General features: G+C 32.1%; 2 long non-coding RNA genes across 3 annotated transcripts; both read right to left on the reverse strand.

Annotated features, from left to right (window-relative positions):
• Window positions 1-2,062: 2,062 nt before the first annotated feature.
• Window positions 2,063-12,350, reverse strand: LOC134260237 (uncharacterized). Its single transcript, XR_009990499.1, has 3 exons — window positions 12,235-12,350; window positions 2,517-2,603; window positions 2,063-2,310 (listed from the first exon to the last, which is right to left on the reverse strand). It is a non-coding gene; the product is annotated as an uncharacterized LOC134260237 (long non-coding RNA).
• Window positions 9,811-11,439, reverse strand: LOC134260225 (uncharacterized). Of its 2 annotated transcripts, none has more exons than XR_009990494.1 (3): window positions 10,903-11,439; window positions 10,224-10,320; window positions 9,811-9,997 (listed from the first exon to the last, which is right to left on the reverse strand). It is a non-coding gene; the product is annotated as an uncharacterized LOC134260225 (long non-coding RNA). The 2 variants fall into 2 exon arrangements; XR_009990497.1 differs by having other exon boundaries at window positions 10,899-11,439.
• Window positions 12,351-13,227: the final 877 nt, after the last annotated feature.

Below are 13,227 nucleotides of genomic sequence, written 5' to 3' on the forward strand. Positions count from 1 at the left end.
TATGATCTTGTTAGGGGTTATCTATATGTCATATCTTTACAATAAAATTTGCAGGCAACTTTAGCAGAAAAAAGTTACAAATGGTTAAAATGTGTGAAAATCTGGCATTTATAAGCTTTTTTGAAGGGGTGGGGGTAATTTGAATACATGTTCAGTGTCCATTATATTGGCCATATTGGTTCTGATCAAAGCATACTCATAACTTTACTATTGTTAATAAATAAATGCACATTCAATTTCAAAAGGAATTTTATATTCCTCACAAACGAAACTTAGAAAAAGGAGGGGGGGGGTAGGAATCACCTTGTTCACTGATCCATATGTATGTAAAATTTTGACTTGTCCATAACATTTCAATGAAGTGCCACTGAAAGTTCATACTTGATATTAAGATTGGTTGCGATCAAGAGATGTGTCAAAAACTTGACTCAAGGTCATTTGAACAAGTTCAAGGTCATTGGTAGAAGAAAAGTGCAACCTTTGCCCGTTCTGTAACATTGTAATGAAAAGACTTGGTTTCATCTTGGGAATTATTTTTAAGCTGTAGGTTTGTCATTACCTTGACCAAAATTCATTTGAACATGTTTGCCCTTGACTCAAGGACATATCTTTTTCAAGGTCACTGCAGTAAAAGTGTACTATATGAGTTTGGCACATTTACATATTTAACTTCGAATGAAGGGAAATTGGAAGTTTGTGCTCAACACATTGGTTTTACTACCTATGACTTGAGTATTTGTCATAGTCATTTTTGGTATGTATATCTGCACTAGTAAAATTTTAAAAGGTTTCAAATTGGTATTTAGACCTTTTTGTAATAAAAAACATTTAATGCAATAGCAGGAGGGTTGGTATCATTTTATTAGCTTGCTCACAATAATTCTTGTTTATGAAAGAGAGTTACTATGACCGCTCACATAATTATAAAGTAAAACCATGTCAATCAGGCATGTAGCATCAGGTTTGGGTTGGGTAGGGGGGATGACATCCCCCACCCAGCTTTTTTCTCAACGTACCCTAATGTTTAACCACACACACCCCCCCCTCCTGAGTTTGTCCGTTTGTCCTTCCATCTAGCTGTCTTTCTGTCTGTCTGGAACGCTTTTGTTTGCACACGATATCTCGAGAACCCTCTGAGCTTTTGCAATGAAATTTAGCATAGCAACAGTTACTCCCTATGGACTAAAGAAGAACTCTATTGATTTTGTGGTCAAAAAGTCAAAGGTCAAGGTCATAAATAAACAAATTCTGTCTGTTATAACACTTTCCTTTCCACAAAGTATCTCTAGAACCATTTGAACTATTGCAATGAAATTTTACATAACAACTCCTTGTGGCCTAAAGAAGACCCCTATTGATTTTGAGGTCAAAAGGTCAAAGTTAAAGGTCGTAAATTTATACATTCTCTCTGTGTATAACACTATCATTTCCGGGCGATATTTCAAGAAGATTTTGAGCTTATGCAATGTATTTTATACCAAAACTTCCTAGGACCTGTCTCAAAGTGCCCTGTCCAGTTTGTTTTATTAGTATTTATAGTATTACATGTCGCTATTTTTAGCACAGGGGCATGAGGAGAGTTATTGCGTATAAAACAGGTTCTCGGCAGAATTTATATTCCTATCACTTCTACCAGAACTGTTTAATAAAGGTTGAATTAGACACCATGTTTTGTGTAAATTTTTGACGATATCAAACGTGAATATATACATGTATGTGACTTCATATTTGCATATAATTGTCGAAATTTTACAGCAGTTCCGTGGCACAGTGGTATGTCTCCCGCTTCACATGCGAAATTCTTTTTTTAACTAAATGATAGTGTTCAGCATGTGAAATGAAAAAAATTATGAGGTCTAGCTTGTACAAACTCATTAAATCATCATTACGTTGTGATAAATAATCCACATAAAAAGAATCTTCTATACACATAATCAAATCATTATATCAATATTGACATATTTTATTTGCTTCAGTATACATGTATACATTTAAAAATTCTACAAATTCAATTAGGGGGATCCGACCCCCTACCCCCCACCCCCGCCCCGAAATGCGCATGGTTTACTTTTTCCCTAAGCGGGGGACACAAATTCTCTGAATTAGCTTGTTAGATTTACATCAATAAAAAAATGCTAACAGACAAAGAATGTTACTTTTGGATTGAACATTTTTATTTGATCCACTTTCATGAATACACTGTACAATTTATGGATCTATTTTCTGGATCCCTGAGTCTCCGGTAACACTATCCACTCACTTCCAGCATCAATGGTCTGTACTGTAATGATGTATTCTCATAATGATAATCTGAAAAAGTGATAAAATTAAAATGTAATAATATTAAACAGCTTTGCCTTCAGATACTTACTAAGAACCATTTCTAGTTGAGCTTGAGCAATGATGACGAATGCAAAGCATGTTTATTGGAATCAATTAAATTCCAAGAGATCTCAATGATTTAGTTTATCATTTTATTTTAAAAAGTTAACGTTTTTACTAAATGTATTATTTACACGTTTTTCCTGTCTAATTCTATATCAGCTCATCCAATTCTGTTTCTGCTTCTTTCCGAGTTTGGCTTCAAAGTGGCGAATTTCATTCTAAAAACAGAAGTATACAACACAAAGTTGAGACGGTATTGATTTTAGATATTCTTTAAATTCATAAACTTGTAATAAAAAGGTCAATTGGTTGTAGGTTTTGTCAAAACTCTAAATTGTGGTTTTCATTTATTTCCAATAACCCCCTCCCCCCCCCCCCCCCCAAGAAAAAATAGAGTATAGAAATTCTTTTCAAAAATTTATATGCTGTAATTCTAATGATGCTTATTATTTGAACCTAGTTGACTTAAATTAGTTCAGTCAGGTACCGGTGAAAATGTTAGCTGAATATGAATTTTCTTTCATAAGTAAACACTGGATGACAACAGCAAAAATCTTTTTTTTTAATTTATTATTTACTGTGGTATATATACAATTCAGTTACCACTAGTCCACTACATTATATACTTGTCTGTATCACAATACTTCCAAGGTAATCCCCTTTCCTAAACTAAAATATATTAAGTACAGAGTTAACTCCCTGTCCCTTTTTCTTTTTTTACGACGCCATAACAAAAGTCATTTCATTTTACAAATATTTCATATAGTGTTGATTTTCATAAATTCATAATTTTTTATGTAAAAAGCAGGTATCTTAAATGGTAAATAAAGAAATTTCATAATAGTGTTGATTTTCATAACTTCATAATTTTTTATGTAAAAAGCAGGTATTATTTTAAATGGTAAATAAAGATATCTATTACTATATACAGAATTTGTATTTACCCGACCATCAATCAAGTTATAATCATTATAGCTGGTGAGTGACTTGGTTACACACATGCTGTGAATACAACAAATCAAAATTAAACTAAATTCAATTTAAACTTTATAATTTGGGATACAGTTAATATGTAACTGATCATGACCAACTTTTTCACGTTAGGCCCGCAGAAACAATCTAAGTTGGCGAATTTAATTTTATCATATTATAGTTTAATATCGGCAATATTATCGGGAAGGGGGGGGGGAAGGGGCATACCCCCTTCTCTTGGTTCCTCAGGCCATGCATAATCTTTTCTTTTTACCCCTGCGAAATGATATTCATGATTTTAAGAACCTTTATGAGTTGTTCATAATTGTTCATGAATGGTTCTTAAAGGATTCTTAACAGGTTCATAAAAGTTGTTCATGAATAAAATTCATGAAAACATTCATAATTAATAGTTCATGAACAAATGATGAACAAATATGAATATTGTTAATTTTCAGTTTAAAGAAAAAAACTTAATAGTTCAAGGTAATGAATGTTCATGAATTTTCATGAAGACAAAAAATGTAAAAATAATTGTCACAAACGATCACCAGAAAACACTGATTACTCCCATAATACAACTTTTGCATGCAGATGCAATTGTTGAACAAGACCCTGATTTAATTAATAACATGCTTTTGTTTTGATTTTGAAAGTATTGGATCAGAGACAAATAGGAGAACATAAGAGGTTAAAATCACTATTTTCTACTCTTCGAATCGGTAACTTAGATTCTTCAGGATAATAAAACTCTGTTATGTACTGTCTAGAAGGGAGATTGTAATTAAATTATGATCGTAATTTAAAGAACACTGCATCAATATTGACAGCATTTTTTTCTCATATTGAATTACTAATGTTTCTTCATCATTTAAAATGGCCAGCTATATTAATATTGTGCTTTAAATTATCTCATTTTTCACGACACAACTTTGTTCCACCGAATTTTCTCTATTTGTCAAACTTTTAACAAGTTGTAAGAAAATGAAACAGACTTACAGTCTAGGAAAAATTTCATAATCTTCGTAAAAACGTATCATATATTTATTGACAGCTAAAAAATCATATCTCTTGTCCGTACTATTCTTGGGTCAAACGCTTTATATTTTGATGCAGTTATCAAGTCGCTCATTTTTCTGTACATCGTGTGTAAATGATACAGCACAGGCTGCATGGTTGTGAAGTATCTATGACATGATCAACATTCGTATTTTGTAGTCTATTCTCCTATACACTTTCATAGCTCAGGGTATTCTGTTTGAGGGCGAGTGGTTCCCAAGATTTATTTGTTGTCTTCTTGATATGGAGGCGGCCATACTTGAAAATACGAAACTGTGGCTCTACAGGTATAATGTAAAAAATCCAATTCAATAAATGATATAACTTATATTAATTTTAAAAAAAATTAATTTCAGTGAAAAATAATTCAGATAGTGTTTGTTATTTTTTGTTTAACAACAATCTTGGCAATTCGAAACTATTTCTTAATTAGCTCTGCATGACACTTTTTAAAAGGCGCAAACTTTGAAACGCGCGAGACGTTGGAAAGTGAATCGGTAGAGTTGAAGGATTATTAGCGTATATCTAGTCATTCTTTGTCAACCTTTGAAGAAAATAACAGAATACGAAGAAGGAATATCCAGAGGATCAATTTACTTCATAACTGCAGATATTAATGGTGAGTTACAAAAAAAAGAGGCAATCGCTGAATCTGTGAGGTATTTGTCAAGATGTTACTGTCTATTTGTAAGAGTTCAGTTATATTTTTTTTAATGATAATTTTGTCAAACTTTGTTATGAGTAAGGATCCAACCAAATTACATAACATTTAATAATTAAAGATTGAAAAATTCATCCTGTTCACCTATAACATCTTGAACATGGCGGGCAAGGGAAACTGGCTAAACTACCGCTCGTAATGCTTTAAAATATGGCAGTGCCTATGATGCAGAATTAAATGAAACAAATATAAAAAACAAAAAATTAAGTCTTAAGTTTTCACATTTATGAGCATTTTCAGAAAATCTTTGTTCTTGTAGGGAAAAGAGAAGAAGTTCACAGATAATGTTGATGAGTTGAGATCAGAAGATTAAAAAAACTCTGACTGCCAAAAAAAAAAAATCCAGGATCTTGAAGAAAAACAAAAGAAAGGAATGAAAATATGAATCGTAATCGATCAAAGTATCCAAGTGATGAAGTTCTGAAAATTCCACAGGGAAAGCCAATAAGATTTTTTTTATTTGACCACCTCTTCTCAAAATCCTTGAAAGCCCTTTTAGCTGATGCCCTAATTGCTGAACACACTTTTCTGCCAGACAGTGAGACTTGGATTAAAAATCATTCCATTTTAGGCATACACTTTGAAATACGCTGAATAAGGAACCCACACTCCTCTTGACCAAGTAAGGTTAAGGATTCTGCAAAGAGTCGCGTTTGAATTAAATTTTTCATAATTTTACTAGGAATGAACTACATAATTTATTTTTTATCGATATCACTTATCAGAGTTGTTTACTTGAACAAAGATTTTGTTACCATGATTGGAAAACAAAAATTCTGTGAAATCTTTCAAGATGCTATTAAAATATTTTCTTTTACAGTTTTTCATTTTGCATAATTTATTACATTTTTGTTTACAAAAAGCAAGAACATTGATGAATAGTTCATGAACATTCCTAAATAACTTTTACAAATTATTCATGAATAGTTCATGAAAATGCATTGAACCTATTAATATCATTCATGAACTTTTCTTGAAAGTTCAAGAATATAATTCATGAAGTTTTCTTGAAAGTTCAAGAATTATTCTTGATCATTTTGCAGGCAATTAAAAAATCCAAGTTTGTTCATGAACAACAAATAATTCTTGAATATTCTTGAACTTGGTTTTCATGAATAAAATCCATGAAATCACCCCTGCGAAATGATCAAGAATAATTCTTGAACTTTTAAGAAAAGTTCATGAATTATATTCTTGAATCAGCTCATGAATTGTTCATGAAGATCCCATGAAGTTAAAATTGGACACTCATGATTTCATGGATTTTATTCATGAAAACCAAGTTCAAGAATATTCAAGAATTATTTGTTGTTCATGAACAAACTTGGATTTTTTAATTGCCTGCAAAATGATTAAGAATAATTCTTGAACTTTCAAGAAAACTTCATGAATTATATTCTTGAACTTTCAAGAAAAGTTCATGAATGATATTAATAGGTTCAATGCATTTTCATGAACTATTCATGAATAATTTGTAAAAGTTATTTAGGAATGTTCATGAACTATTCATCAATGTTCTTGCTTTTTGTAAACAAAAATGTAATAAATTATGCAAAATGAAAAACTGTAAAAGAAAATATTTTAATAGCATCTTGAAAGATTTCACAGAATTTTTGTTTTCCAATCATGGTAACAAAATCTTTGTTCAAGTAAACAACTCTGATAAGTGATATCGATAAAAAATAAATTATGTAGTTCATTCCTAGTAAAATTATGAAAAATTTAATTCAAACGCGACTCTTTGCAGAATCCTTAACCTTACTTGGTCAAGAGGAGTGTGGGTTCCTTATTCAGCGTATTTCAAAGTGTATGCCTAAAATGGAATGATTTTTAATCCAAGTCTCACTGTCTGGCAGAAAAGTGTGTTCAGCAATTAGGGCATCAGCTAAAAGGGCTTTCAAGGATTTTGAGAAGAGGTGGTCAAATAAAAAAAATCTTATTGGCTTTCCCTGTGGAATTTTCAGAACTTCATCACTTGGATACTTTGATCGATTACGATTCATATTTTCATTCCTTTCTTTTGTTTTTCTTCAAGATCCTGGATTTTTTTTTTTGGCAGTCAGAGTTTTTTTGATCTTCTGATCTCAACTCATCAACATTATCTGTGAACTTCTTCTCTTTTCCCTACAGAAACAAAGATTTTCTGAAAATGCTCATAAATGTGAAAACTTAAGACTTAATTTTTTTTTTTTTATATTTGTTTCATTTAATTCTGCATCATAGGCACTGCCATATTTTAAAGCATTACGAGCGGTAGTTTAGCCAGTTTCCCTTGCCCGCCATGTTCAAGATGTTATAGGTGAACAGGATGAATTTTTCAATCTTTAATTATTAAATGTTACGTAATTTGGTTGGATCCTTACTCATAACAAAGTTTGACAAAATTATCATTAAAAAAAATATAACTGAACTCTTACAAATAGACAGTAACATCTTGACAAATATCTCACAGATTCAGCGATTGCCTCTTTTTTTTGTAACTCACCATTAATATCTGCAGTTATGAAGTAAATTGATCCTCTGGATATTCCTTCTTCGTATTCTGTTATTTTCTTCAAAGGTTGACAAAGAATGACTAGATATACGCTAATAATCCTTCAACTCTACCGATTCACTTTCCAACGTCTCGCGCGTTTCAAAGTTTGCGCCTTTTAAAAAGTGTCATGCAGAGCTAATTAAGAAATAGTTTCGAATTGCCAAGATTGTTGTTAAACAAAAAATAACAAACACTATCTGAATTATTTTTCACTGAAATTAATTTTTTTTAAAATTAATATAAGTTATATCATTTATTGAATTGGATTTTTTACATTATACCTGTAGAGCCACAGTTTCGTATTTTCAAGTATGGCCGCCTCCATATCAAGAAGACAACAAATAAATCTTGGGAACCACTCGCCCTCAAACAGAATACCCTGAGCTATGAAAGTGTATAGGAGAATAGACTACAAAATACGAATGTTGATCATGTCATAGATACTTCACAACCATGCAGCCTGTGCTGTATCATTTACACACGATGTACAGAAAAATGAGCGACTTGATAACTGCATCAAAATATAAAGCGTTTGACCCAAGAATAGTACGGACAAGAGATATGATTTTTTAGCTGTCAATAAATATATGATACGTTTTTACGAAGATTATGAAATTTTTCCTAGACTGTAAGTCTGTTTCATTTTCTTACAACTTGTTAAAAGTTTGACAAATAGAGAAAATTCGGTGGAACAAAGTTGTGTCGTGAAAAATGAGATAATTTAAAGCACAATATTAATATAGCTGGCCATTTTAAATGATGAAGAAACATTAGTAATTCAATATGAGAAAAAAATGCTGTCAATATTGATGCAGTGTTCTTTAAATTACGATCATAATTTAATTACAATCTCCCTTCTAGACAGTACATAACAGAGTTTTATTATCCTGAAGAATCTAAGTTACCGATTCGAAGAGTAGAAAATAGTGATTTTAACCTCTTATGTTCTCCTATTTGTCTCTGATCCAATACTTTCAAAATCAAAACAAAAGCATGTTATTAATTAAATCAGGGTCTTGTTCAACAATTGCATCTGCATGCAAAAGTTGTATTATGGGAGTAATCAGTGTTTTCTGGTGATCGTTTGTGACAATTATTTTTACATTTTTTGTCTTCATGAAAATTCATGAACATTCATTACCTTGAACTATTAAGTTTTTTTCTTTAAACTGAAAATTAACAATATTCATATTTGTTCATCATTTGTTCATGAACTATTAATTATGAATGTTTTCATGAATTTTATTCATGAACAACTTTTATGAACCTGTTAAGAATCCTTTAAGAACCATTCATGAACAATTATGAACAACTCATAAAGGTTCTTAAAATCATGAATATCATTTCGCAGGGGCATGAGTGTCCAATTTTAACTTCATGGGATCTTCATGAACAATTCATGAGCTGATTCCCCGCACCTCAGATCTCCACATTTTTTCCATATTCAAAATAAGGAGAAAATGCAGACGGGAGTATTTGGACTAATTTTCCGCATTCATTCCAGATTTTCGTAGATTCAAATTTCCAGATTTTCTCCGTATTCAAAATATGGAGAAAATGTGGATGGGAGTATTTGGACTCTTTTTCCGTATTCTCTCCAGATTTCCACATTCCCATATATACAAAATATGGAGGTATTTACTTGGTTGATAAAATGCGGAAATACGGAAATCTGGAGAAAATATGGAGCTAATCACATGGTAATAAAATGGCTTAAAACCGCTACATGATGAATACATGTACATACATAAATATTTACAAAACCATCAACAATGTGCAAAATTATATACAATTTATTAAATCATTATGAGAAAAAAAAATATAAATGAATGAAAAAAATTAGTACACATTATATTCATGAGCAATGTATTGGATCTTGTATCTTTGACAAACAAATAGGAGCATGTATGGAAAAAACTGGAACTCTTATTTATGCCACAAGTTCATCATGGAAAAAATGTGGCATTTTTTAATATTCACATTTAATTAATGGAAATCTATTCATTCTATTTAAGCAAAAGTGAGAGTGAAATGTTCAACACAATTAGATATTGGGGAAAAAATAACAATTGACATAGCATTGAATATTTACAAAACAAGAAATTTTTTTAGACATTTATTTTTTATCAATCTGGATCACATTTGCAATTTTCTACCTGCATCCCTGATTCATATTTCTCACAATTCGATTTATATCTCATGTCTGTGCTTTACAACCATCTGTCCAATAAAAATTTTCTTCAGATTTCTTTGTAATTTGTAAGGTCACTGCATGTTTAATTTCTTGCAGCAGCACTTGCGGTCGAATATTCAATTGGCAAATCCTATCAGTTAAAAAAAAGTAATTAAATTATAATGGTGCAATATCAATAAAATTTAAATTCATTGCTTTTAGTCCTTTTATAATCTTTTTATAAACACAAGTTTGGGTTCTTCAATTTTATATCAATTTGTTTAAAATAATATTTATAATAATGACAATCATAGTTGACTGTTTTTAATTAAACAAGCAATAAAAAAGAAGAAAAAAAGAATATATATACCTCAAACATAACCATCCATGGACCAAGCTTTAAGTCTGTTAAAATCGCAGTAAGTTGAAGAACCACTTATTCTTTTTCAGAAATCTCCTCCTCATGCACCGACGCTACCAAAAAAAAAAAAGTATGGTAAATCATTGCTAGAGATTACAGCCCATGACTCCCCAAAATTAACACCTTTAATTGTGGTTAACCATAATTAAATTCTATGAGCTGATTGAATGATTTGAATCATGGGCATATTGGCTGAAATACGTAGCCTGGTAGCTCAGTCCTAGGCCTAGAGTATTTATTTTCATCATCACCAGTGGCGGATTTAAGGGGGGGCGCACCCGGCGCGCGCCCCCCCTAAAATTGTCAAAGTTAGCGGAAATCAAATATGTCTACTTGGTAGACCTCATTTTCACCCTTCAAAATCTCTAGAATCCAGGAGCTTCCGGGGGCTTCGCCCCCTGGGCCCTCACCAGGGCTTTGGTAGACCTCATTTTTACCCTTCAAAATCTCTAGAATCCAGGAGCTTCCGGGGGCTTCGCCCCCTGGGCCCCCACCAGGGCTTTGCCCTGGACCCACTGGGGGCCTCAAGGCGGCCACCAGACCCCTTGCCTAATTTTGGCGCCCCCTCTAACTCCAAATCCTGGATCCGCGCCTGATCACAGTGACACACGTTAAAAAAAATATGACTGACCTACCGCATATGAAATATGTGTATCTGCATCTTTTGGTTGATACAGCAATACGATCTCAGGCTGTCTGGTCAACAAACTTTCTCCTTTAGACAGAGCAGAAGTTGCAACATGGAAGCCAAGGTTAAATTTTGGCGGTCTGTTGTTTAAATTAATTGATCACTGAGCCCGACTTTTTGAAACATTCTTCCGATCCCGATCAAATTGTACATAACATTCAGGAGAAACAGAGAACTGCTGTTAACTCCAAGACAGTTTTTATGCACCCAAATTTTTTCGGGGCTCATATTGTTTTTGTCCTGTCTGTCTGTTTTGCTGTATGTCTGTCTGTTTGTCTGTCTGTTGTCAACTTTAACCTTCGCCATAAGTTCTGAACCGTGAGAAACAGAGACTTCATATTTGGTATGCATACTCCACTAATTAGACACTTTCAACTGACACCAAGGTCAATGACCTTGTGACCATGACTGTGACCTTTATGCTAAAAATAGCTTTTTTGAACTTTCGCCATAACTTCTGAACCGTGAGAGATAGAGACTTCATATTTGGTTTGCATACTCTACTAATTAGGCACCTTCAACTGACACCAAGGTCAATGACCTTGTTACCTTGACTGTGACCTATGTGCTAAGTATAGTTTTTTTCGAATTTCGCCATAACTTTTGAACCATAGATGATAGAGACTTAATATTTGGTATGCATACCACACTAATAAAGTGCTTTCAAATGACACCAAGAACAATGATTGTGTGACCTTGACTGAGACCCATTTGCTAAAAATTGCTTTTTAGAACTTAATGTTGCCGCCGGGTGCTACTGTGTTTCACAAACACATCTTGTTTTTAATGAAAAAATTCTAAGTCCAGAGCTCCGTATTTTTTCCGGATGAAAAATATTCTAAGTTAAGAGTTCAATATTTTTCCAGATGAAAAATAGACTAAGTCCAATTCTCCGTATTATTTCCGTTTATTTTCCGGATTATTTCCATATATTTTCTGCTTTTCCGTATTGTTAATTCTCTCCGTATTTTTTTCCACATTTTTTCCATATTAAAATGAGGAAAAAATGCGGAATAATGCGGAAATCTGGAGATCTGAGATGCGGGACAAGAATATAATTCATGAACTTTTCTTAAAAGTTCAAGAATTATTCTTGATCATTTCGCAGGGATAGTTATAAAATACTAAAGTAATGCTAACATATATAATCAATCAGAATTAAATTGAAATGTGCAGAAAAACTTGCCAAGTGTTACATATTTTCCTGCATGGTTAATTTTTGTTATACATTCTTCAGAAACTGTTGTAATGGTAAATTGTAAAAAATTCAGTCACTAACCGTAATTAAGACTCATGAAAACGCCAAAACTGAGGCTCAGACTGCTCCAAGTTTGTAATTTTCTTCTAGTCTTCTGTACATTGTTATTGAAAACAAGGTAAGCAAACTACCGTTTATTCCTCCTATGTTAGAGAGCTATACCAAAGGGAGGTAATTTGAAGCAAAAAAGACAGAAAATTATGGATTTAAATCAGGTATCATATATAAATGCTTTAGTTGCCTGCAGATTTTTTTCTTGATTCTTCTAGGACAAATACTGTTTAATATATGTTTTATGTTGATAAGCTTTAATGTGGTTGTAGATTTCTTATAGAGTACTGCAAATTTGCTGTTTTTTAAAATCAAAATAAACCTCCAAAAACTAGTTTTATTTATCAAAAGGTGAAGAGAATTTCAATAATCAACAGTTGTTAAAATAGAGTATTTTTAGATAAATAGAATAATAATTTAAAAAGCTTTTATTAATGACTAGTAAAAAAAAATATTTGTTTAACCATAAATTCAAGTGTCATGATAAAGTACAAAATACGCTATTTGATAGGCGCATGGTTTCCATAGCAACAATGCGAAAAATTATTTTTGGCTTGCTTTTTTCTATTATACCCTTTGTTCTGAAAATTTATGCATGAGTTTTAACCAAATCTGTTTCTATGCCACTTTCCACATTTTTAACTAAATGCTCGATGCTTGCTGATTTTGACTCTTTAAAAATTGACACTTGAACAATCTGATGGTGGATCATAGTCAGGTGCAATAACAGAAAGATATTTCTTGCGCCAAACCTGTTTTTAAAAATATTGAATGAAGTTATGTACTTGCCTGTAGCTAAAATAATGAAACTAAGAAATTGATACTCTTGCATTTGAAAAATTACAATAATAGTTTCATTGAATTTGAAATTAAAAAGGAGTGTTATAGGTGGCTTTCAATACCTGTTTCATTGTCTTGCATGAAGAAACGACATGTGCACTAAACTCTCTTTACCCTCCTGTG

The sequence above is a fragment of the Saccostrea cucullata genome, unplaced genomic scaffold, assembly GCF_032062105.1.
Source record: "Saccostrea cucullata isolate Sc308-1 unplaced genomic scaffold, CSIRO_AGI_Scuc_v1 ctg1545, whole genome shotgun sequence".
Lineage (NCBI taxonomy): Eukaryota > Metazoa > Mollusca > Bivalvia > Ostreida > Ostreidae > Saccostrea > Saccostrea cuccullata.